Source organism: Accipiter gentilis, chromosome 8 (assembly GCF_929443795.1).
Source record: "Accipiter gentilis chromosome 8, bAccGen1.1, whole genome shotgun sequence".
Classification (NCBI taxonomy): Eukaryota; Metazoa; Chordata; class Aves; order Accipitriformes; family Accipitridae; genus Astur; species Astur gentilis.
Genome location: NC_064887.1, coordinates 40,528,818 through 40,553,916, shown reverse-complemented (window position 1 = coordinate 40,553,916; position 25,099 = coordinate 40,528,818). Strand labels below are relative to the sequence as shown.

General features: G+C 50.2%; 1 long non-coding RNA gene across 1 annotated transcript; it reads left to right on the top strand.

Moving 5' to 3' along the window:
- Positions 1–10,705: 10,705 nt before the first annotated feature.
- On the top strand, positions 10,706–11,808 carry LOC126041908 (uncharacterized). Its single transcript, XR_007507023.1, has 3 exons — positions 10,706–10,816; positions 10,954–11,057; positions 11,762–11,808. It is a non-coding gene; the product is annotated as an uncharacterized LOC126041908 (long non-coding RNA).
- Positions 11,809–25,099: the final 13,291 nt, after the last annotated feature.

The window sequence follows — 25,099 nt, the reverse complement described above, 5'->3', positions numbered from 1 at the left end:
CCCCCCCGGTGAAGGAAGTGTAAGGGTTTGTCTTCTGAGTCTTAGCAGAAACGGTCTGAGGGAGGACATCTCTTTTATTAAATCAACAGAGAGAGCAGGACTGTGAAGTCTGCCTGTGCCTGCTGCCCTGGGATTTTCCTGTTACCATCTGCTAACGACGCATTGGATTTTTTTTTTTCAGGGCTGTTCAGTGGGCAGAGGGGCTGCGGTGATCTGGAGATCAGGGCATGGTGGGGAGTTGGAGGAGTGCTGTGCGGTGGAAGCAGGAGTCTACCTATTGCACCTCTTTTTCTGTTACGGCAAGAAGAGGAGTCCTGTCTTGATCGTGGCTCTCATCCAGCCCTCTCATGCGGTCTCAGCATGGCGCTGGGGCTCTCCAGCGGTGCCAGTCGAGGTCTGCAGGCTCAGGAGAAGAGCTGATGAGCTGTGCTGCAGGTAAAGGCACAGTGTCACCAAGCCCTGCTCTGGCACACTCCCTGGCTGCCCACCTAGGACACACCATGCCTCTCCCACCACTTCACCCATTCCATCCTTCTGTAACCGCGCATCCCTGCTGGGTGCTCACATGTCCCATGTATTGGGAACGGGGGTTTTTGGTACCTCAGCAGGGAGATGGCTGGTTTCCAGCCCTTAAAAACACAAGCGGCGTAGCTCCATGTGGACATTGTTGTTCTCTTAGGATGAGTGGCTCCTGCGGGATGAGGTGCTGAGGACAGTATTTCCTCAATACACTGGATGTCACTGGAAAGAAAGCGACACGCATCAGTGCTAGCCAAATGCTGGCAGCTCCTAGCCACGTGCGTGGTCAGCCTGGTAGATCCTGGGTCAGAACTCAGAGGGATGGTGCGGTGTCCCTCGCTCACATTTCATGTTTCGGGCATACCTGTGGTCCAGTATACACAAGATACTTATGGATGCTTTAGGGATGCATTATATTTCTTTATATATTTTATATATTTCTGTATCAGAAGCAGACAGAAGATCCGTGGGGACAGAAAGAGACGCCAGGAAATCTGTAACACTTGATGGCTCCAAAGTTAATTGCAGTCAGCAGGGTCATCCCTGTCTAAGGTGAATATTTGCCATTTACCTTCATTTTTATATGAAAAATGTTCTTCTCGTGTTTTCCAAGGCAGTTTAAGCCTGACAGCACATGATAGCATATGTATGCAGACGATAGCGTATGAATGCCATCTACTGGCTGCAGTCCCGGGACTTGGAACAAGTGTAATTTTTCCAAACCCCATCAGTCTGGTCACGGAGGTATTTCATTGAGCACATACTGATGGGCTGAGTTAGCCCATCTCTGCTTGCCAGGCCGAATGGTTTTGTTGGGACTCCTTTTTCTTTAGGTATGCTGGGATGTATAAAGTGAATACTGCACCAAGCTGATTTGCCAGCACTGCAATTCCTCCAGGAATTCTCCTGTGCCTTAGCCCATCTCTGCTTGCCAGGCCGAATGGTTTTGTTGGGACTCCTTTTTCTTTAGGTATGCTGGGATGTATAAAGTGAATACTGCACCAAGCTGATTTGCCAGCACTGCAATTCCTCCAGGAATTCTCCTGTGCCGAGCCCAACTCCTGCAGAGCCTTGCCAATTTGGAGGAGGCAATAGCAAAGCAAGGGAATGGGTTGTGCAGGATCAGGTCCTTCCTGGTGCTAGGTTTTTTCCCAAGCAGCTTTTTTTTACCCTATTCCGGTCTGTCTTGTATCTCCACATGCTCCTTTTACTGGGAATAGCATGTTTTTTTGCTGCTTGATAGCATGTTTTTTCAATGTCAGCCAAATACTCACACGAGAGGGAGAAAAGGACGGTATGTTACTTTTGGAAAGACACTGACTGTCATGTGAACAACTTCCTTTTATTTCCCTGAGTCCGATGTTCATTTTTAAGCAGCGAGAACTCATGCTGATTGGGACTTTCTGCAACCCTGCAGGTCAGCAGCAACCCAGAGGCTCCAGATTACTTTCCTACCTGTACGAACCTGTGATAGAAATTATTGGCTTGTTCAAAAGTGCTGATGTTACAATGATGACGGCCAATCCAGCTGTTTCTTGTACAGTGGTGGAAGTAAAAGACAGAAACCGGGTTTGGAATCTGCCACGGGAGGGCGGTGAATCGCCGGCAGCCTGCGGGAAACATCGCTGCGGGCTGTGGGGAGAGATCCACGGAACGGGCTGTAGAGGTCACTTTGCACCAGGAGATGGCTGGGGCTGAGACGTGAAAGTGTCCCGGTGGCTTTCTCCGAGGGGAAAGCAGAAACGGTAAGTTTGGCCCCAGCCTGGCTTTTTAAACACGGGCTGAGATGCTTTTCCAAAAGATCCCGCCGCTGGACCAAGGACCTTTGCAAAGGAAAGGGATAAGAGATGCTCACTGGGCAAACTGGGGATGTGGGACTTTACTGGCAGCTAAAGTCAACCCCCACTCCCCAAATTCTGCAAGGGACAGGCTGCTGGAGCCGAGAGCTCACCGCAGAGTGCCCACCGCAGGGCTGCGGCTTGTTGGTGTGCGTGCACATTTGCAACGTTTGCATGCATGTCTGTGTGGTTTCTAGGAGTCTGGTCGAAACTTAGGGCATTTTAAATGTCTTAATGGCCAGGATGTTAAAATGTTTGCATCTGGTAAAGCATCCCTGAGAGGGAGGTCCAGGGAATGAATGTAGTCTGAGATTTCCATACTCTCCTCTTTCTCCACTCACACTCCTGTTTCCTGACCCCGTTGGAGGTCTTTAGGTGGAGATGACGACAGACCCTGACGCTCTCCAAAAGCCCAAATGAAAAATATCCATAGACCGTTTACTCTTCTTTCCACCCCTTTTTGACAAACTTGGGCATTTCCCAAATTTTCCCAAAGTCACTGGCATTTTTATTAAGCCTCTTGCATGGTGGTGACACCACTGATGGTGCCCAGCAAATGCTGGGTGCTGATGGTGACCAGTTTCAGTGCAAGCTCACAAGCTGGGCTCAAGCTTGTGAGGCTGTTGAGGTCTAATGAGATGGCCAGGAAAGGAATGAGTGCCCTAATGAGTGCAATGCTCCAGCATGAGCTAAACCTCTTACTAAACTCCAGAGAATCCACATAGGCAGAGGACATTTTGAATACCCAACTCTGGGAGAAGCTTTTCAGAGTTTACACCTTCCTGGACACTGGAGAATTGAAGCAGGAGGTGTAAGGTTTGCAGAAATCTGGCTTGTTCAGATTAGCTGCTCACAGGATGGCTCCTTTTAAATGCCTGTGGTTTTCTCTTTTACAAAACTGTCTTCTGTTTCCCCCCAACCCTTGCAGGTCAGGCAGAGGTTACAGGTTTTCTCTTCATTTATGAGGGTAAGAAATGTGCATTTTATGTTAAACACTCTGATACAAGATGTTTTTCTGAACACAATGGTCTTGCTATTTCTTTACCCAATTATTTGCTGACCGGTAATAGATAAGAGTTCTGTACGCTACACAATGTATAAGATACCAAAGAAAAAACTGCTTTCAGATGGCCTTGCAGTGTCTAGAGAACTATGTCATTAATATAGACATAGATAATACAGAGACTAATGAGCATTCTTTAGCATAAGATGTATCAAAACCTGTAGAAGATCACACTGTGCAGAATCATCCGAGAAGGGTCAAACAACAGACAAATGAGGAAGACTACAGAAGACTCCTGAAGACCACCAAAGACCTCGAATACGCCTGCACGAGGGACATTTACAAATGATAATGAGTTAATGAATATGCAAAGCTTTTCTCGGGAATCTAATGAATATGTATATAGAACCTGTATATAAACTATACAATTAACCTGATCGAACGCACACAATAGGAAGAGAGATCCCCTGTGTGCCCAGCGCTACAATAAAGGATACCTGCTTAATAGTCTTCTGACAATATATTGAGTCCTGATTTCGGCTTTCCACAGCATCAACTCAATTGCAAAAATCCCAGGAACCGGAGCCTGAAAATGCCACGAAGCTCTGTGCGACTCTTGGACTAGGCAGGGCTGGTGATGCCGCAGCTTGTGGTGGTTTAACGGGGTTGGCGTATCCCTGGGAATCCCCAGGGAGGAGACTGCAGGGCCTGGATGCTTCCTTTTTGAGTTGGTGATAAAATTGCACAGAACGAGGATGGTTGAGGCTGGAAGGCACCTCTGGAGATCGTCTAATCCAAACCCCTGCTCAAAGCAGGAGCAGCCAGAGGGGGTTGCTGAGGGCTCTGTCCAGTCGGGTTTTGATTATCTCCAAGGCTGGAGACTCCACAACCACTCTGCACAACCTGCTCCAGCGTTTGACCACCCGTACAGTAGAAAAAAAATGAAAAAAATTCTTTTCTGTTTAAAGGGAATTTCTGTATTTCAACTCATGGCCCTTGTCTCTTGCCCATTTACTGGGCACCACTGAGAAGAGTCTGGCTCTAATCACTTTAAGCTAGCCTGGCTGAAATTAAGATGAAACGTTTGTAGGGAAAATAAAAGTTATTTTGGTTCCTTTGAAATTATTTACAACTTGAACCAAAGCTTGAAGTGAAAAAAAAAAAAAAAAAGACTATTTTGGGGATGAAAAACTGCAGGCTTTGTTTAAGATATGCTTGAAATTAAACGCTTTAACTTTTTATTACGCTGTGACATTTTCCATTTGAAATTTGCCTGCCTTTAATTAAAAAAGCAGGGGACCGCAAGTGCCTTCAAACATGCATTTGAAAACAGAGAAACTTTATTTTGGGGAGAACAAAATGTTTTCACTGTCTCCACTCAAGGAAAAAAAAAATGTTTTGCTGTAACAAATAGGAAGGTTTCATTCTGGGTTGACCTAAAGAGAGAAAATTCTCCTGTTCTTCCTTTTTAAATTTGATCTTTAAAGGATAGACCAGCTATTTGCACAGGTCTAGGCTTCACCTCTAGAAATCCAAGAAGAGGAGCTGGGGAAGGAGGGACGACATTGGAATCTGGTAGGTCTTTGAAGTGTGGGATTGGATTGGACTCATTCCTGTTGAACGACAGTAGTTGTTGTAGATCTGAATTCTCCTTTGCTTGGGTGTGGGGAGGGCTTGGACGTGTGTAGGGCAGCTCAATCTCGACATGGGCATGGCCGTGCTCTGTGCTTGACGCTATCGAGCTCAGTCTTGGCAGAGCTGGAGATTGCGGAATAAACATGTGGAAACCCCTACACCCTCCTTGCAGTGTCTTCCAGTTCTTCTTGGGAGGTTTATCTTCTCCAGTTGAGGTTTTTATAGGAGAAGAGTTGCAGTTCCCGGTCCGGGGGCAGCAGCGCTGAAAGTCATTACCAGCGAAAGCCTGTTTGGGCACCGGTGTGAAATAAGTCGGTGTGCTGTGATGCACCTCCCACTGCCCTGAGGATCTCTGCCCATCCCTGTAGCATCAGGCCCTTTGTCTCAGGGCTTTTCAGGTGTGGGGGCACCGGGTACTTCTAAGGATTTGGTTCAAAGGGACGGGATCTGCGGTGGACCAGGGTGTTGGGTGCAGGCTCTGCAGCAGCAGCAGGAGCCTCTGCCTCTCCTCTTCAATGCTGCCTCCTGCGCTCTGGTTTTTGGAGGATATTGGTGCTGCTGCGTGCTATTGCAAAGCCCAGATCTGCATGAAATCCAGAGGCATGAGTGAGCGTGAATCCCAGGATCTGCCGAGGGCATAAGGAGAGTGGTGTGGACAAGGAAGAATCCATTTAGGTGGGCACCAGCTGCATTGCTAAAGTTATGCATCTCCCAGGGGAAAAGTGAGGTAAGTGCCCAAATGTTTCTGGAAACCAAAGGCATTGCAATTCCCAGCTGAGACCATGCTAGCAGCACCTTTCCTCCTCTCCTATGAAGCTGATGTCTTGACCGACATCTCTGGGGCCAAGCTGGGGATAGGGGAGGAATTGTCACCACTGGATCCCACCAGCCTCTGCCCACGGCAGGAGGGATGTGCAGGGGGAGAGTGGGGAGGCCGGTTCCTCCCTGGCCACAGGTTTCCTATCCGAAGGCAGCGCCCTGTGGCAGAGCATCTCTCGTGGCAGAGCATCTCCCGTGGCAGAGCATCTCCCGTTGCAGACCACGGCCTGGGCCATGTGGGATGGGGATAATGCACGTCTGCTCCGAGGAGGCTGCCAGGTTATGGGGCCCCAAGGACTCGGCTGGAAGGAGCCCCTGCGTGGGTAGAGGCGGCTGTCAGGAACGCGTGGCCTGAACCCAGCATCGCGGCCATTTGCTGACGGGCCCTGTCACTTTGCGTGGTTATTGAGCCTCTCCAGAGAGGCTCAGGGAGGCAAATCCAGCAGAGCCAGGGCTCCTCGGAGAGGTGGAGAGAGTTGCACCAGATATTTGTGGTGTAGCATAAAGAGAGGCCGGTGTTTTCCTACTCAAATCATGGTATATTTAAGGCACTTAAATGAGAAAGTGGTGCTTTTTTTTCTCAGGAGCTGGTTTGCATGGCTAAACCGGGAAGGCAAGCATCCTGTGGTTGCTCACTGATCTGGTGGGCAGTCCTGCAGAAAGCCAGCCTAGGAGGACGGCGTGTGGTCCTTGTGCAGGAGCCAAGAGCCTTGCTGCTGGACCAGCCAGCTCCTCCGGAGAGGCACCTGCAGTTCCTGCCACATGCAGGTTCCCCGTGAGAAGAAGCATAGCCCAAAGCACGCCAGGCTGCTCCCTGCAGTGGGGCAGAATTAGGGCTGCAGCTCTTTGAAAGCCTGCAGGAGGCAAGAGAAACGCCATGCGTGCCTGGACCTCTGTGCCTGAGCAATCCCCGACATCCTTGGGGATGGAAACGCTCATTAGTCCTGCATAAACACTTGTCATGTTGGACCGGGTTTTGCGAGACAAGTTCGTTTGTGGTGGGGCTGGAGCCTGGGGAATGCAGACCTTGACTGACAGGACAGGTTAAACTCCCTGACAGGCCGAGGGCTTGTGGCTACGTCCCAATAAGTTTTTCAGGGCAGCAGCCCCTGGCCCAGCCTCCTCTTCCCAGGCTCCGCATCAGGGTAAAGCCTCATTTCCCACAGCGCCGTACGGCAGCTCTGCGCTTGCTCCGATGGTCCCGATGGTGCGTGGAGAAGAGCCGTGGCCGGCTCCTGTAGGAACTGTTCTCCAACCTCCTGCACCAAGGAAATCTGTTTTGGGGTAGAAAAGAGATGCTACAGAAAGAAGGCGGTGGGTGGGGATTATTTCATCCCCCACTTTAGGTTTGAAGCCTAAGATCAGGCCCGTGGACAAAAGCATCTGGGAGAGATTATGGCCCTGACCTGGGGGCTGGTGTTTATGCCAAATGAAATGGCTCGTGATAAGAGGGCATCGCGTGACCCGACCTGCTCTGCAGGGCTTGTTTACATCTCACAAACAGGAAAATTTCACCCACACCCTCCTCCCTGGTGATCAGCACAAAATCCTCCCTCCCCTGATTGCCTGTTTGACTTCCCTGGGTACAAAAACACACAGAAAGGCGTAAACAGTGCTGTCCAGTGACCTGTTTTTTTGGTTTTTTTGGTTTTTTTTTTGTTGAACTGGGGCTGGCCCTGGCTCGGGGAGCGGATTGTTTAGTGTCGAGGTAGCCGTGGTGAAAAGCATCCTGGTCCTTGGCTGCGTTCACACCTGCTTGGCCGGGTGGGACTTTCTTTGTTCAAGTGCAGCAGGATGCAGATTTTGGAAGTTCCTTGTTTTTTTAGCTTCTCTAGGATGAGTCCGGTTCTTGTGGTCTTTGTTCTTTTCCCAGCGCCTGGCTGGAGAGAGAGGCAGCTTCTGATGGCCTGGGCAGCTGCTCAAAGGTTGCGTAGTCCGAAGAACAGAGAATGTGATGCTGTCCGACCTCACCGACGGGCAGGAGAGTCCTCCAGAGCTGGAGGGAGCAATGTCAACACACGGCGCTGGATCTTGCCCCGTGACCCTGTTGTCAAAGGAGCCTGTGGATGCTAAAAGTTTATACGGGTTTAAGAGGAGACTGGGCAATCGCATGTAGGAGAAATTGCTGAGGGGTTACTAAGTACGTCTGGCTCATGAGTTCCTCTGAGTTGGAAACAGCTGGAGACCGGGAGAGGACTTAGAGTAGTATCATATATGTTTGTCTGGTTCTTATGTGTCTCTGGGCATCCTCTCGCAGTTGCTGTTAAAGAGAAGCTATGAGGGAAACCGAGCCCTTGGCCTGACCTGGTGGGGCAATCTGTGTGAGGACCTTGTCCCTTGACTCCAGTTTACGGGGTCGTTTTCTGCTGCTTTGGCATCAGCTGCCTCTCCAGGGAGCTGATGTTGGACTCTGCTGCTGGCTGAGCTGTGAACCTGTGAGGCTGTTTTTTAGACCTGCTCTATAGATGAACTGGAAGTCCAAGCTGTTTCCATCTCAGCACTGAATGAGAAGAGCAGAAAGGCCCGATCCTGCTCAGGTGCAGGGGCGAAAAAGGGAGATGGATGGCTGAGACTGACCCTTCCTCCATCCCACCCACCTCCTCTTTTCAACTCAGCCCCTTGTTCTCATTAATTTCTCTCCAAATCTTCCCTTGCACTCAAACTCTGACCTTCCGTCTCCCTACAGTGCCCTTCCGCTTCTGCTTCTCCCTTTCCTTCGGTCCTCTGCACCTCCTCCTGCCCCATTCTCATCCTCTGTACGAAACAGCTCCCGGCCTGCCAGCAAGCCTACAAAAAGCAGTTTCTACAGTTTGCCAGTCCTGGAGTTGTCGAGGAGGGGAAATTGAAGCAAACAAGTAAATGGGCCATGAAAACCAACATCAGTCAAGAATGCAGCTTTCTGTAGCTGGCGATGGGCTAATATCTACAGTGACAGATCCAGGAAGCTTTTTCTCCTCTGCTTCAAAATCTAAGGTTGGTTTGTTGTTTTTTTGTTCTGCATTAAGTTCCACAATCAGAATTTCTTAGCAGCAGAGGGATGTCATGGGTCAGCAGCAGAGAAAACAGATCTTCTCTCTCATGCCTTTTGGGGGGGACGGAAAATGATTCAAATGGATTGACTGGTGGGGTTCATGCAGAGGTTTATAATCTGCTTAGAAGTATCCCCCACCCTGAAGAAGCTGCAGTTGATGGATTTGCAGGGTGAGCTCCATGGCACATTGTCTGCCGAGAAAGGCTTTACACCTGCCCGGCTCTTGGATCCGTCTCCACTTCAAAGCAGGCGAGCTCTCCATCACCAGACTTCTCACAATGAAAAGGGATGGCAGAACAGGGCAGAGGTTGTCTTTCTTTTCATCTTGATGTAGTTCATCAACACCAACCGCGTCCCCACCTGAGGTTTGTGTGGCTTAGCGTTAAGATAAACTCCACAGTGCCTCGTTTTGGGTGTCTTGCTGGGAGGTTTAGCTGGACATAAAAGCACAGCCTGTTCCACCGTGAAGGAGGCATTTTCTGTTCAGTTAGTTTGTGGGTCCTACCCTGGGACCTGGCTCTGCTCTAGCTCTGTATTAAGCCAGGTTTAGCTGGGCTTGTCCTGGTACCCAATGCCACAGCTGTTGAGGAGCTGCCTTCTAATTTCAGGTTGCATTTTATTGTGGGCCAGTTCCTTCCCCCCATGCAGAGGAGAAGGAACATTGTGCCAATGTTTATCCTTAGCTTAGCTTTGTTGACTTTCGTTAGCTTCGTTGACTTTTGTCCCTAGCTTCGTTGACTTTTGTCCCTTCCTGGAAAAAAACTGATGAGAGTGAAGGCATTTGGATAAGGGGTACCAGGGAATTCACCCTGGCTGAAGTCATGGGGGCATGGCCTTGTGCTGGCCTTCCTAGGACAGTGGTTTTGGAGAAGTCGCGGATGCCGTGTATTTTTTGGAGGCTTGAGATTGGGACAATGTGGCTTGATTGCCTACCATGGGAGAGGGATCAGCCTGTGCGTTGGAGAGGAGCTGGAATGGGAGAGGCTGTGGGGGTTTCCCAGGTCTGTGCTTGATCACTTCTGAAGGGCTTGGATTTTTGATTTTTTTGGGGAGCTGTTGATGATATGAACTGCTTGAAACCACCTGGCGCAAAGTGAATGCTTTCCCCAAAAGAGATGCTTAAATGCCTATTGATTTTAGACAGAGCCCATACAGAGGGTGGTTTGCTCTTGTATTTTATTATCTAGTAATAAACATTTATTATTGCTGCTATTCACAAGTGAGTGCCTCAGCACAGCAAGTCTTGAAGTGGTGACAGGAGCATGATAAATTTTGCTACCAGTTCATGCCCTGATCAGTGGAAGACATTTCTTGCTTGGGGATTCCCGGGCTGTTGACAGCTGACATCTAGGTACAGGCTGCCCCAGTGAAACACCCTGTGACCTTGACATTGATGTGTGAAGGGTTAATAAGGGCTTTGCTCTGCCTCCCTGTTCACATCTGCTGATTAATTCCAGCCAGGTGTCTATGGTTCAGGTCTTAAAACAACAATTGCTGAAGTGTCTGGGAACACTTAGTTAGGCTTCACTCGGCAATTCCAAGTATGGATAAATATTTGCACCTCTGTGGCTGTAAGACACCTTTGAGATATGAAGGCAATTACTGTAGGAGTTCTTTACAAGAGAAAAAGACTGATTTCCTGGGGAGCAGTGGTGGTTCAGAGGCAGGCAGGGCTCGTGGGCTCTTTTTGCAGCTCTTTCTGGGTGGTCTTGAGGAAGGTCATGGGGCAGCTGGTTTTGGGTGCTGGAGGGGTTGCCGTCCTACAGCATCTCTCGGGGACTTCAAACATGCTCCCACTGATTTTTGGCTTTACAGTTTCTGGGCCGTGGTTGCCCCCAGTGATCCATTTTACATGGGAGAATGAGGAGGAGAAATGCAGAATCCGGAAGCATGTGCAAAGCCCCTTTCTTGAGATACCCTGAGGAAAGGCCCTGTATGGCTCAGCGATCCTGGAAAACACATTTAGTTTTGGTGAGTTCCTATTTCCATATAGGTGTAGTTTAATAGCTGTAGTGTTCTGCCTTTTTCCATTAAAGAACCCAATGGTTTTCAGCTGTATCTTTTGGGGTGATGCAGCCTTGTGACTCTTAATTTCTGGCTTTCAACAGCGTGCCATCTTGTGATGTGTGCAAGGATGACAGAAAAAACTGTCTGCTTTCTGACAAGGGCAATTTGGCTTATCTGTGCCTCCCTGCGTGCCTTGGGACTCCAAGTAAGTTAGTTACCCGCTCTTCTAAATGTGTTTATGATGGCCCTGCTGATGCACCTCTGAACATATATATATATATATATATATATATTTTTTTTTTTTTGGTCTTTTTTCTGGGTTTGGGTCTGAAATTATATGAAAACTTGTGGACCTAAGTCACGTCTCACTCTGGCCAGCGATGCACATAACACTCCTGAGCTGGAGTGTGGCAAACTAAAAGTCACCCCAGATGTTTTCATTGACTCGATTCAGAGACATATATGGGCTACAGGTTCCTTATTATTTGACCAAATATATGGTCTCTCAAGAAAGGTCTTCCCTCCAGTGTGTGATGAAGTTGCTTTATACCTTGCTCTCTGTACCACTGGGGTGTCTGTGGTGTATTAAAACTATTGTAATAACTTCACAGGCATTTCCACATTCAAGTGATCATAATAATGCTCATAAAGTACACTCTAGCGTGAAGTATTTATGAATTATTTGACTTAAGGTAGAAAAAGGCAGGGGGGGGAGAAGAAAAGACCTGGGCTGAATTAATAGCTCTGGAAGAACCATAAATTTAGAGGAATCATATTGCAGAGGGTTATTTTGTATGTGCAATAAAAGGAACATTTATGGCTTTGGTGCGTAAATTTGAATGTTTTTGAAGCAAAGACCTTTGAAATAACTTATAACTTTTCTCCTTTCATTTTAATATTACCATAAAGAGAAACACCAGGCACTTTGGTGCTATGCACAAAGGCAAGCGAGGAACAAGGTGGGAGCGCAGTTAACTTGGCATCTTGTCCTTGACCGTGGCCCGAAGCAGGTGAGGAGGAGGATGCTCCGGGGCCCTAAGGAAGATGCTCAGCCCCGGGCTGGCTTCTTCTGAGCCCGTACTGGGGTTTGGTGGCCACATGTCCCCATTCACTGCTGTGGCAATAAATATACGTGATCCCAAATCCCTTGTTAGTAATCATCTTGTCTGGAGGCGTTTCTAGATGCTGTTCACATGCTGCGATAAGGCAGATGGCTGTGAGATTTGTCTTCCCCCATTGCCCAACCTGAGGGTGATGTTTTTACAGGGAGAGGAAGGAGAGGGAACCAGGAGGTACCCAAGGAACGGGCATCCCGGTCGCACAGCAGGGGTAATGCCAGGCCTGTGTTTACCCTGGATCGGAAAGAAGGCAGATTCCACCCTTTAGCAAACTGGGAAGAAAGCATTCACCACATCCCTAGGAGGTGTTTGCAAGTGATGGGGAAGCATTTACAGCTCTGATCACCTCCCGCCTGAGGAATAGGAGTGGGGGAGTGGAGCTGGTTTAGGGTGCGGCTCTCCGGGATGCCACAGGCAGTCCTTGGTGCAGAATGTCAGAGACGACCTGCTCCATTGCATCCTGCCCACTGCTGCACCTTCCCTGAGTCCCTGGAGCCAGGAGGGACTGGAGCTGCCAGGAAAGACATCTGATTCAAGCGGCAGGAATGCAGACACCATTGCTCCCCGGTTTGGGGTTTTTTTTTTTGTTCTCCTTTACTACATATCATGATCAGGCAGAGCGACCTGAAGCAAAGCCCCAGCTCGTAAATCCTCCTTGCTGCCAGGACCCTGAGGGTTTTCTTCCCTCTGTCAAACTGAGTAATCAAATTCCCTCAAACACGTTTTTAATTGGGTAACTGAAGGCTGTAATGTTCCCTCTGGGACATCTGTGGTGTGCTTGCACAGGCAGCAGGGAGACGCTGGCTCCCATTCCCCGGTGCGAGTGATGCCAAGCAGCAGCCGGGGCTTCTCCAGCCTGGAAGTACTTAGGGCTCCGGGTGGCTGCTGGAGCCATGGCACCCACATGGGAGCAATTTGGGGAGTTGCCTGTGAAGCACTGCGGTTCTGGCTGCGGTCCCTCAGGGCCCGAGCCAGCGAGGTTGGTGACTGCATGGCAGCCGGGGGGTGGTGGGGATGCTGTCCCCCTTTCCCTGCTAAAGCATCACAAGCGGGGAGCGAGTACTGACTGAATAGTTGTGAGATTGCACTAGAAATCACAGGATTTCCCAGGAGGCCGCTCGAATAAATTACCAGGCTGTGGAGGCACATTTGTCTCTTCGCTTTGAACTTTTGAGTTGCCCAGGCTACAAATTCGAAGGGAAGGTACACAGTGTGGATATTCCATTGCCCCTATCCCGGCTCTCCCTGCCCAGCCAGCCCCTTCCCCGCTCTGCCCTCTGCTCTTCACAGAAGCTTCTCGACCAGGGCAGAGCCAGAGTCCCACCGGGACCTTCCCTCAAGGGACTCTGGAAGAGAGACACATCATGTGCAGAGATGGGGGGAGATGCTCTTGTCTTGGTCTCCAGCAGATGGATGTTACTGGGAGTCCTGCAGCACTTGGTTTCTATCTCGGCCAAGATGGTTATCATTATTTGTACTCACTCAGCCATTCCTGACATCCACAGAAGCGTCTCATCCCATTTGGGAGCTACCTACATTCTTGGCCTTTCTAAATCCTCCTTTCCCTGGGAATTTTCCCTGCAGACAACTGGGCTGTGCTAGAAATGCACGTTACTCTCAAAAACCTACAGAGAGGTTCTGCTGGGTAGGAGATGGTGCAGTGGGAGCCCGTGGTGGTGGTGCTGGTGCAGAGTGGGCGCTGGGGCTTTTTGAGTCTCGGTGCTGGATGCGAATCTGCCTTCCCCGGGGTGCTGCCCCTGTTCCTCAGCCACCGGCTGAGCCCAGCGATGGTGGGTGCCTGTCTTTCTGTAGATATTGGCCCTCCAGGTAGGGGTAAAATGATGCTGGATTTGCAGATAGAGGTTACATCTCTGACTTAGGTCATTGGAGGAATCGGGAGAAATGGAGAAACTGGTTAAAGAGGAGGATGTGGTTTGGGTAGAAAGGCTGTTTCTTCCTTCGTGGGCTGGTTTGCTATGATGTTGGAAAACTGGCATCAAGACCTGAGGATGTCGCCATTCCTGGGTCTCCCTGGCTCCCTGTCGAGAGCCAGAGGGTGCTGCAAAGAGGTACCAACAGCAGCTCTTCTCTGCAAGCCTGACATCTCCAGCAGTCAGTGTCTGTAAGGGAAAAGAAAGCAACCCTAACCTTAACAAAATTAATAGACTGGGAGAAAAGATCCCAGTTCATTCCCATTTCACTAACGCAACATATTTAAGTGCTGAACCCCCCCCCCCACGCTATGGCTGTTTTGTGTGCAGGACCTGCGGGTTCCCATGCAAGCCTGTGAGTTTTTCTCACTGTAACACTGACTCCTGATGGATTTCCCTGCTGGAGGCAGAAAAATCGTAAACGAAACACTGGCAGAGCTGATTGCAAAGGGTGCCTCACCTGGGTTCCTGGGAGGATGGTACATGGATGTTGGTTTGGGATTGTTTTCCACGGCAAGGCATTTTTCCACGGGCAGTGTGCATTTCCAAAGTGTTTCTGATGCATCCAGGATGCAAAGGAGAGTAAACCAAAGGGCAGTTGATAACTAGAGGGTAATTTTCTGATTGATGCTGGCTGGAATCAGATCTGTAATGGGCCCTTGGCTGGTTTTGGAGAGGTGTTGAACCCAATGCTCTCTGCTCAGTCCCTCGTCTAGGCAAGCCCCTGCCTGGGTGGAAAGTTCACTTCTCAGACCTGTAAATTTAAACAGCTCAGGAGGCAGCTGGGGTCTAATCCAAAACAGTAGGATGGTGTGAAATATCCTCCCGGAGGGCTTTCCTGCTGTGCTGGATGCAGATCTGAGGCATTTTGCGCAGGGCAGGCTGCCGGCAGTGGACGGGACGCCAGGATCCCACGTCTTGGGGAATCGGGGGTTGTTTGTAGGGCCCCGCTCGGATGGCAAGTGATTCCCTTCTGCCACTACCATGCAGGACACCGGGCACCAGAGGGGCTTTATGGCTCTCCGCATCCCTGGGAACCTCCTTTGCTGCCCACCGGCACCACCAGCCTGGGGAAGGATGTGCTGCCTGGATGAGATTTTGGGAGGGGATGTTACGAGACGATTGGGGAATATGCCGTTTGCTCCCCGTGGTTGTCATTGCGTCCCTTCAGTACACTCGCCTCCGGGTCTCTGAGCAAGGAAGCCACCGGGGTCAGCACGGATCCCACGCTGTGCTCGGGCCAGCCTGAGAAAGGGGAGACGTTGATGCAAAACCCATCAGCTGCCCTGACGGCACAGGAATACCTGTCCCTATCCCCTACAGGCTGGATTAATGGCTCTTTCCTTTTTATCCCTGTAGGAGAGAGTTATTCCCCCTGCATTTGTTTCAGAGCAGCATCCCAGTTCAGACCCTCTCCCTCCAACTGCCCTGTGTGGGAGCACTGGAGCTCCCTGGAAATACTGTGATGGGAAGGAGCTGTGAAATGGCAGACGTCCCCGTGCATTGATGGCACACGAGGATATTGCTTTCCTGCTGCAAAGAGCCACTTGAGCAGAGAAGTGCGGGTTAAACAAACCAAAAACCTGTGTCAGCCCCCGGAGTACGCGGACTGCCCCAGCATGTGGGGCTGGTTCCTGCTCCCCTTCGGACTCACTGCTGCTCTCCCCTGACTGCGGATTTTTGAGTGCTTTGAGGGGCGAAGCAGGGTTTGCATGTCAGGGGAGCAGGACCTGCATGGGGATGGGGCTCCTGGGCACAACTCTGGGGTAGGCAGGTAGCGAGAGAAACTGTCTCTCAGTAGCATAGCTATGTATTCTCTGAACTAATGTGTTTATCCATTGATCTGGCCTCCCAGAGACCTTTTCACTTAAGGTTTTAAAAGACCTTGTGGTCGATGCGTGGCCAATGGTAGAGACAGATGGGTTTTTCTGGAATTAACCTGTTGTCCAAGCCCTTGGCTGAACCAGGACCTTGAGAACAACCTACCAGGGCCTCCTGGCATGCAAGCCTCGAGTTAGAGGGTCTCCATGAGGGTGAGGGCAGGTGACGGCAATGGGAGTCAAGTCAGGTTAGCAACCAGATCATTTTATATCCTTGTTGGGATCCGGTGCCGTGAAACAGATTAAACCTTGCACCGAATATGTGGAGTTGGGATAAAGTAAAGCTGGACTCTCCTGGCTGTGATCCTGCATGGCTTCATTAATGAGAGGAACCAAAATTAATAGAAGGGAAGTTGATTCTTCATTGCTGCTGTTGGATAAAGTTTAGCTTGGAGGACTTTTTAACCTTAAAACAGACGTCTTCACGTCTGGGCTAAATTATGCCTCCACAGGCTGTCATTATATCATAAAAGGAGCAGGTAATTTTAACATTTTTGAACAAGTGCCCAGATTAAGTTTGCTAAAGAAGAAACCTCTGTGAATGTTCATGGTCGTGTAGAGGAAACCAGGACTGGAATGCTTTGATTTATGAGTGGGGCCAGAGATGCCCGGGAATGAGTGGGTCCTTGGACAGCTTACACACAAGAGCAGGAGGCTTAAAAGACCTGCTGAAATGCTTTGTGGTCTGAGGATTTCGCTGCTGTACTGATTCATCTCCGATTATCAAACAGAGCACAAATTCCTTCCTGATGACATGCTGAGTGTGTTACCGGAGAAGCCAGCTGATGAATTCAGGGCAAGAGGGATATGGCAGAGGGTCTTTTGGTTTTTTGGGGAGGACTTGAGTGCCTTTGGTTGCTGATGTGACTCATGGAGGTTTCTGCAGCCTGCAGAGCTCATGACGTTGTTTTATGTTCGCTGGAGATGTGGCCATTGAATCAGAAGGCATTTTTAAGAGGTACAACAGCATCCTTGTCCATAGGCTGGTGACGCATTTTGCAAAATATCCATATCTCCCAAACTGGAAGAGAAAAAAACCCCAAACCAGCCCCAAACAACAGCCCTGTGAGCAGCACATTGTGAAGACATGGCTATTTGTAACTATTCACTCTTTGACGATTTCAAGCGGGGGAAAAAAGTGCAAAAGGAGAGACATCGTGTGCTATCTTCTGCTCCAAGTTACCCAAATTTTTGTACCCCAGTAAATCTTGACTCCTCGAGGGTCTGCATCCATACCCATACCCAGCAGTGGTGGATGCCAGCAAGAGAAGCATCTTGGCCCCATTTTGGGCGTGCAAATGGCAGCAGAAGCTGTGCAGAATAAGGCCTGGGATTGTGTTGGGACATCACTCTGCTGCCACTGACGTCAGGCGGGAGCGCCCGGGGAGCTGGCTGGAGCGGAGTTAGAAACACCCTTTGCTGGTGTGAATTAGGTTAGAGCGTGGTCCTGGGAGAAAGGGGGAATTCATTAAAATGCCACCACATGTGGAGTGAGGTTATAACTGATTTTGAGCGAGTGCAGCTGACAATCTGAAAATACATTTTCCCCTCTAAAGGGTTTTTATTCTTTAAGCATTGCCTTGCTACAGCCTTCAGATACCACAGATGCACGTACAGGTGATGGTCTGGCATTGGCATAAGCTTTTCCCAGTAGTGATACAGAGCAGACTGAGGCACTATCAATGACAGTAAGCTATTTAAAGAAAGATGCCACTTTTCCATCGCTCAGGTCTTGGCGCCTGTTCATGCTCAGTGGGAAGTAAGTGGCATTTTCCAGCTTTTGCAGCAACAGTTTCTTTTCTTTGTAGTTTCATGCTGCTCTGCTGTTGGTTTAATCAGGAATAGCCCAAGCAAAAAGTACCCCAGCTCTCAGCAGGCAACATAAATTCAGCTCCTGGAGCCGTGGGAACCCTTTTTGGAGATGCTCCTTAAACGCAGATGCATGGGCAAGCCTTTGCGGTTTAACACCACTTAGCTAAATTTAACACCATGCATGTCCTTGGCCCGTTTGGGTGATGGGGTTAGCATAACCCCACTCAGCTCAGGAAAGCCACAGCCATTACCCTTGCTTAGCTGACACGAAGGAGCCCGTCTTGCTCTGATGATGTTCGTGGGTATCTGAGCACTCAACCCAGCACTGAATTGCTCTTTGCTTTAATCCCTGCAAAGCCAGGTGCCACAACTGCATCGAAGCTGCTTTAAATCTGGGTGACAATGTCACCCACGCCAGGGATTTCTTTGAGCTCGGGTACCACTGCACAGCCCTTTCTGAAGGGAGAACCCATCTTGGAGCGGGAGGTCCTTCCCATAGCATCCCAGAGGGCTGTGTCCTAAACTGGCTCTGCTCTCCCACCCCTTCTGCCCTCCCTGCCAGGGAGAGGGAATCCTCCTCCCCAGGATGAAAAACATGCTTTAGTGGTGGCTGTTGGCTTTCATTTTTTAAAAAGGGTTGTAAAGTACTTCCACTAATATCCACTCAGAGCAGGGGGAACTAAAACAACCCAAACAAACCTTTTACAATGCGTCCCTCCCACGGCTGCCTCAGCTTCCCTGGTGCTGGGGAAGGACTTCCCAGCGGGATGGGCTCCCCTTGCTGTGATTTAGGACCCGTCTTCGCGGGAAACTCTTGCTGAGCCAGGCAAGAGCCCAGATCCTGCACTCTCATTGTTATTCTGCAAAACAGCTGCTTATTTCTGCTTAATCCCTTTCCAAACAGATAGGCTTAAATCAGAAAAGTTTGGTTTTATGCCAGTCCATGCAAGAAGCTGTCCTGAATCATATCTCTGGGCAGACGGACTCTTGTGGGGCTTGTAAAATACTGAGCACCTTCTTGGCAGAGTTGCAGTGAATAAGAGTGAGTAAAAAAATTGGCCTGGCCTCCTGGGGAAGGGGGGGCTCCTGGCCCAGCTCATTCCCAGCAGTGCTGTGGCAGCCTTGTGGAAAAGGGCTTGCAGCTCAATTGGGGAAAAAAAAAAAATCCTCACTATTTAGATCGATGAAGTAAGGGAAAAACGCCTCTGTGAAGAGGACGGCCCCAAAGGGTGTTTCTGTGCACTGGGAAATTACATGCATGTGTTTCCACTGCTGGTCGAGATGTCCAGTGTCTGGATCCAGCCTGGGCCCTCCTCTTGCAGGGCCAGCATCCCCCAGCTGTCAGGATAGCTCATTTCTCCAGAAATCACAGGGCGGCCGGGAGAGATAAACATCTGTGTAGCCAATGCTGCCTGTGTAAGAAGAGGGGACCTGTTGCGCTGGGACTGCCAGAAGCTGCCCTGGGGTGAGTCCTCAGCTGCAGGGACTGTGGTGGAGCATCCTGGGGGACACAGGAGACCTCCCTGGCTTGGAGTTAAACCTTTGCTGCCGCCTTGGCCATGTGAATGCAGGGGCAAATCTGGCCCGACCCAACTTGTGGATGGGTGATGGTTTGAAACAACCACCTGGGTATCGCCTCGTCCCTGGAGAGAGCACCCATTTGTGGCAATTCGGAACCATGGTGCAGGTACAGTTGAAAGTCTAAGGACCCTGGCAGCAAGGTGACACTTTAATTAAATATCTACCTCTCTCTTTTTGTTTTGTTAACAGGTCAAGAACCTCATGAATTTCCCCCTGGAAAACAAATCCACAGCAAAATCAAAGCTGTGGGTCACCCCATTGAAGCTGGGCCATCAGAAGCTGAACGTGAGCTGCGGGAGAACAGCCGAGATGGGACGGGGAAGCTTCGCTGCGAAGATGCCCTGCCACAAGGCAGCACAGAGCTGGTGGAGGAGGAAAACATCCTAAACATGTCAGTGCTGTTTTGGGTGGCTGCCAGGGCAGGGCTGGGAGAAGGAAGGCTGGTGAGCCGCAGGCATCCCAGGTAGGATTTCACATGTCAGGTCTGGGGAAGCGCGCACGTACATGTGTAACCAGCACATGTGTGCGCACCAGTGTGGGCAGCACGCACATGCCTTGAACGCAGCTGGAACGCACGCTCGCCTGCAAAGCAGTCCCTGCGGGCACAAACTGCCCTGCTCATCCCTGCCCGGTCCCAGTTGTGTTTTCTTTCCCTTCCCTTTGCATGGCCGCACCTTGTGGATGTTGCTGTGTCTTTCAGCTGGGCTGGGAGCACCTGAACCCCTGCCTCTGGTCCAGCCTTTGCCACTGGAGGGTCCTGGAGGGGAATATTTGGAAAAAATGGGACTGGAAGGCCTTTGTGGTGGTGAGAGCTGAGTGTTGGATGGAGGAGGGGGAGTAGGTCTTTTCTTACTTCCAGCTGCAGTAGCCACTGGGCATCACTGGTGCTGTGCTGCCATGGGAGGGCAGAGGGCTGTTATTTGCCCAGAGATTCTGGCACGAGGATCTTCCAGCTCCCAGGTATTGGTGTTGCCCTTCACCAATCCCTCTCCTAAACCACAGTCCTGACCGTCCCTCTATAGCCCTGTGCCATGGTCCCATGGGCATGTGGGAAGTGCTGGGGCATCTGCAGGAATCCTCCAAGTCTTCCTCCAACCAGTGCCGGGTTTTCAAGCTGGTGGAAAGGAAATGACAGCAGGAGCTGGGGGCAAATGCTGTGGTGAGCACAGCCCTCTTCCCTGGCTGGAAGCTCCGGCCATTTGCCCTCAATCCAGCTGTGATTTCTTTTTATTCTGTACAAAAGCAACTCCCAAATGAGTTCATAAAGCACTGGTAGCAGCTTTGGAGAATATCAAAAGCATCCAAAACATCAGTAGGATGGGTGTGAGGAGCAAGAGGAATTCCTTCTGCAAACTGTTGGTGCCATAGGAAGGGAGGCACGGTGGGTGGCTAGCAGGACCACGGAGCATCCTCCATGGTGCACCTCACCCCATGCCACCTACCCCAGGGAGGGTGATAAACTGTGACGCTGGCAAACAGCTCGGTGGTCCGGCTCGGGAAGCACAGGAGGATGCTCACGTCAGCTATAGAGCAGGGAGGCTCCTGCCAAAGTCTCCACAGGGCTAACACGGGGCTGCCTTTGCCTGGCAAATGTTTGACGCCACGCAGAGGGGATGCTGGTGCATCCAAACATTTCCATAACTCAGACCCAACACAGGCACCAAAAATAAGATAAGACAAAAATAATTCCAAATAAATCTCGCCTCTTAAAAGCAATAAATAACCTTGAACAGATGCTGGCTCGCTCTTAATCCAATTATCTATCAGCAGGCCTACGCAGTGCTGGGAGGAAAGACACACTGACCCCATCTTGCTGGGAAATGGGGCTTCAGCTTCCTCCAGTTTTTGGACTCCCATCCTGCCCCAAATCCAGCAGAGCTCTCCAAAAACTTGATGTCCATGGGTGGGACAGCAGCACAGGTGAGCTCCCTGTCCAAGGGCATGCTCTGCAGCCTGTGAGCATTACTTGTCACCTGCCTTCTGTATCATTCAGAGCACTCGGGGGGGGGGGGGGGGGGTGTTAAGTTTTGCTCTAAAATACTAGATCTTGAATCCCTCCTACCCAAGGCTGCCACAGTGGTGCCTTCTTGAGTTCTATGATGTGATTTCTTGGAGAGGAGCCTCCTGCAGCCCAGCACGCTCATTTTACAGCCACCTTGCCTGCCCAGAGGACTGCAGGGCTTTGCATCCCAGCTGGGATGTGACTCATGAGATGCTACAGCCTTTGGGGTACCCCAAAGGCAATGCCAGCTGGACCTTCTGTGCCGACTAAAAGAAACCGTTGGGGAGATGCTGGAGCAGAACAGGCTTTGCTCTTCTTGCAACTGCTCCTGGCTGCTTGACCACCCACCCGTGCGGACCTGCTGTGAGAGGCTGGGATGGGCTCAAGCATCAGCTTCCCCGGCAATTAGTGGCCACTCTTGGGTCTCAGGTCTCAGCAGCCCCGGCTGGTGGTGAGAAAGCTGATGGAAGAAGGCAAGCCTTGTCCGCTCGCTGTGACGGCAGTAAAAGTATTTCTGGAGGAGCGCCCTCACCAGAGTAAATTGTTGGCAACCACGCGCTAATTCTCTTTTCATAAACAAAGTGAAGGAGACAAAAGCAGCAGCCTCGGCTGCCTCCGCCTTCTCCCTCCAGCGCAGCGCCTCGTGCCCTTGCACACCCAGTCCCGCATCTGGAGCTCATTGGGGGCAGCTGCTGGGAGGACGTAGATGGGAACCAGCTGAGCCTCCTTCCACGCTGCCGCCGGGTCCAAGCGTGGTCCTGGGGAGGGAGTGTGGAAACGGGGCCCCGCTTGGGCTGGGAAGCTTGTTTCACATCGATGGTGGTAGTCAAAGCATTGAAAAGCGGCGCGGTTTGGTCAACCTGTAAGCAGAAAAGTGAGGTGGCCACCACGTATTTTTAATGGTCCAAACGGAAAATGTGCTGCTTGTTAGATCTTGCACGTGCCCTGAATTTTGTCCTATCCCTGACACAAACCTGAGATGGGCACCATGAGCAGGGTGTTCCCCTCAGGCTCTGCAAAGAGGTGGTCATCTTGGGAGCACGCACCTTGGAGCACTTTGGCAGCAGCTTCCCAAAGCTTTGGCTTTGGGATGTGGTTATTAGAAAGGCTGATTTAAACCCCTTTTTTGCAGCCAAGTGTCACTGCAGATGGATTTCTCAACACAGAAAGATTTTAGTGGGGTGGGGAGAAAAAAAACCTGTGTGGCCACAATGGAAATGTTTGCATTTTCTTTTTGCAAGAGCAACATTTTCCATTTTGGAGTTGGAAGTGACTTCTGTTTAGAAACTTGAGGCTAGCATAGTACAATGCAAAAATAAACAGCAAAACAGCCCAATTCTCTGCAGCGCAAAATGAAGCATTTTGAAATAAATGAAACATTTGGCCCCAAATGAGATCTCAGGAAATGGGATGGACACCTTGGCTGATCCTTGGCTCTACCAAAGCCTTCCCAGGGCATCTCCTGGTGGATCCTGCTGCTGGCTTTGGACAGGATTTTGGAGGCTGAGCCCATGGTGCTCACCTGGAGTTACTTGGACTTGTCAACCCTGTAGAGAAATGGTGTTTTAATCAAGGCTGCATATAGCAGATAGCAGCTGGGAGCTGTCCCGGCGTGGGAGTGCGCCTGCCCAGCTCCAGCTCCCCAAATTGCTCCCGTTCCATTGGGGTTTGCTTTGTGTTTTCCTGACAAACCCTTGCTGGGGTGCTGGTTTTCATTAGCTGGGGGAGGGTGGTTCGCTGCCTCGTTGGTTCTTCCACATCCGCCCCATCCTTAGGGAAGGCTTGGGGAAATAACTTGAGTCAAGCATGCTCAGGGAACTCCAGAATGGTCCCCTCTGCAAGAATCAAATTATAGACCAGTGTGTCCTGTGTTACTCTTTGCAATCTGAGACCTGTGGTCCTTCAACTGCACCTTTATTTGTTTATCTAGATTTCCTCTGAAACCAGAGATGTGTTGCTAGCATGGTCTTTGTTATAATTTTATTAGTTACATTTCCAGCTACTTGTCTATTACATTTTCCCCTTCTAGACCCTCCCGTCGTCTTTTCTTGAAAAAAAAAAAATAGATGCTGTGCATATGGGGGGTCACTGCCCAAACCTGCTTTCTTCTGGCAACCAAAGTGTGCAGCTGGAGACCTGGAATCAGCTGCAAGCGGGCTGTCTCTGGGGTGCAGCTCAGCCTTTCCAAAGGATGCTTTGCAAGGGTGTGGCCAGTGTCTGGTAAGACCAAATCTTCCTCTTCTCTGTTTTGGGTTGTTATCTCACGCATGGGGAGCTCCGACTTGTCTTTGCAGCCTCTGAGACACGGGGGTCCTGCTCGCATGGCTATAGCTGAGCTGCAGGACGTGAAGGGGCTCCGGCAGCTGATGGGAGCTGCACAAGCTGCGGTGGAGGAGATGGCAAGTTGCTGCTGGAGGTAACCTCTGTCTCACCCACTCCTCAGACCAACTGTGCATCCACCCTTCAGGCTGTATTAGGTACCTGGACAAACATTTGAACCTCAACTTCATCAAACCCAAAGGGAATGACCATGTTTTTGTCTCCTGCTCTCATGCTAAATGATTTTCAGCCCTTGGCCATTTTTAATTTTTTTTTTTTTTTTTTTTTTTTTGTGGGGACCCATGGCAGACAACTGACAAATCACCCTTAATCCACCTGAACTGCTAAATCTCTCGCTAATCCCTCCCCAGCACTGCTCAGACTCTGCTCCCCTACAACAGACCTTCTTGGTACCATTAATCAGTGTCTTCGGCTCCCGGGTGCCTCATGGTACGTGTCTATGCAGGGAAACCCTCTCATTTATAAAACTTGGGGACCTCCCACATTTTCCCATTCCCTGTGACCCCAGTGAAGGGGTCAGTGCATAGAGTAAACTGGTTGAGAGGGAAGGTCCTAATATTTATATGGAAAGCCATTAGCAGGCAATGTCTTATCTACCTTCTGTTTTGAAGTGGAGGCTTGGGGCGATGGCAGGGCTATGGGTAGCATTGGAGCTGCCTCTGAAATACCCCGACATGCTCTGTTTTGCCATCCGCACTCGTGGCTTGGTTACAGAACATTCTTAACGTTGTGGGACGAGAGCAGTGGGTGCGGAAGGATTTCAGAGAGGAGAAAAAGAGCTTAGATCCTCACCTGCTGAATTTTAAAGCCAGACAAAAGTTCCCAAATCTACCTTGATATGTCCGGGGGTGGTGTGTTTTAGCCAGCTGGTCCCTTTGTGGATGATGTCCTTCCAGGCCCAGCTGGAGGATGGAGTGGTCATTCCTGGTCTTAAGTATAAACCTATGAAATAGCTATTGTCTTGTGAACTCCCCTGAGCCTTCCCCAGATGTTGAGCATAGCTTTGAACACAGAGGTGGGTCAAATCTTGTTTTCTCCACTGGAAACCATCTTGGAGAGCCTCTGCGTTGGATGTAAAAAAAGGCAGGGAAGAAGTGAAGATGAAACTGAAGATACAGCATTGGTGAAATTTCTGCAGGACTTTTCACGTGAGAGGAGGTGGTGACTCCCTGGGAAGGCAGGCACATAAGATACAGGGGACCAGCAGGTATGTGGATGCTGGGCAGGCAAAATACCAAATTGCAGCACTGTCACAGACTGCATTTCTTTAGGAAATGTGGCAAAAAGCAAACCAGAACCAAACTAAACAATGAGGCAGTGGGATTCCAAATTTGCTGATGTTTTATTAATAACATCTTCAGCAAAAAGAGCCCTCTGCTCCTGGGCTGCTGCGCAGCTGTGGATATAATTTTGTTGTACAATTTTTTCAAGTCGATATCCTCATAGGACGCTGGGAGTCCAGGTTGGTCTGGGAATGGGAACAGAAGCATAGACATGATGAAACTCGTTGGAAGCAGTGAAGCTGTTGGCAATGGGCAGTTGGCTGATCTCCAGTCGGCAGATTCGTGGTAGCATTCAGCATA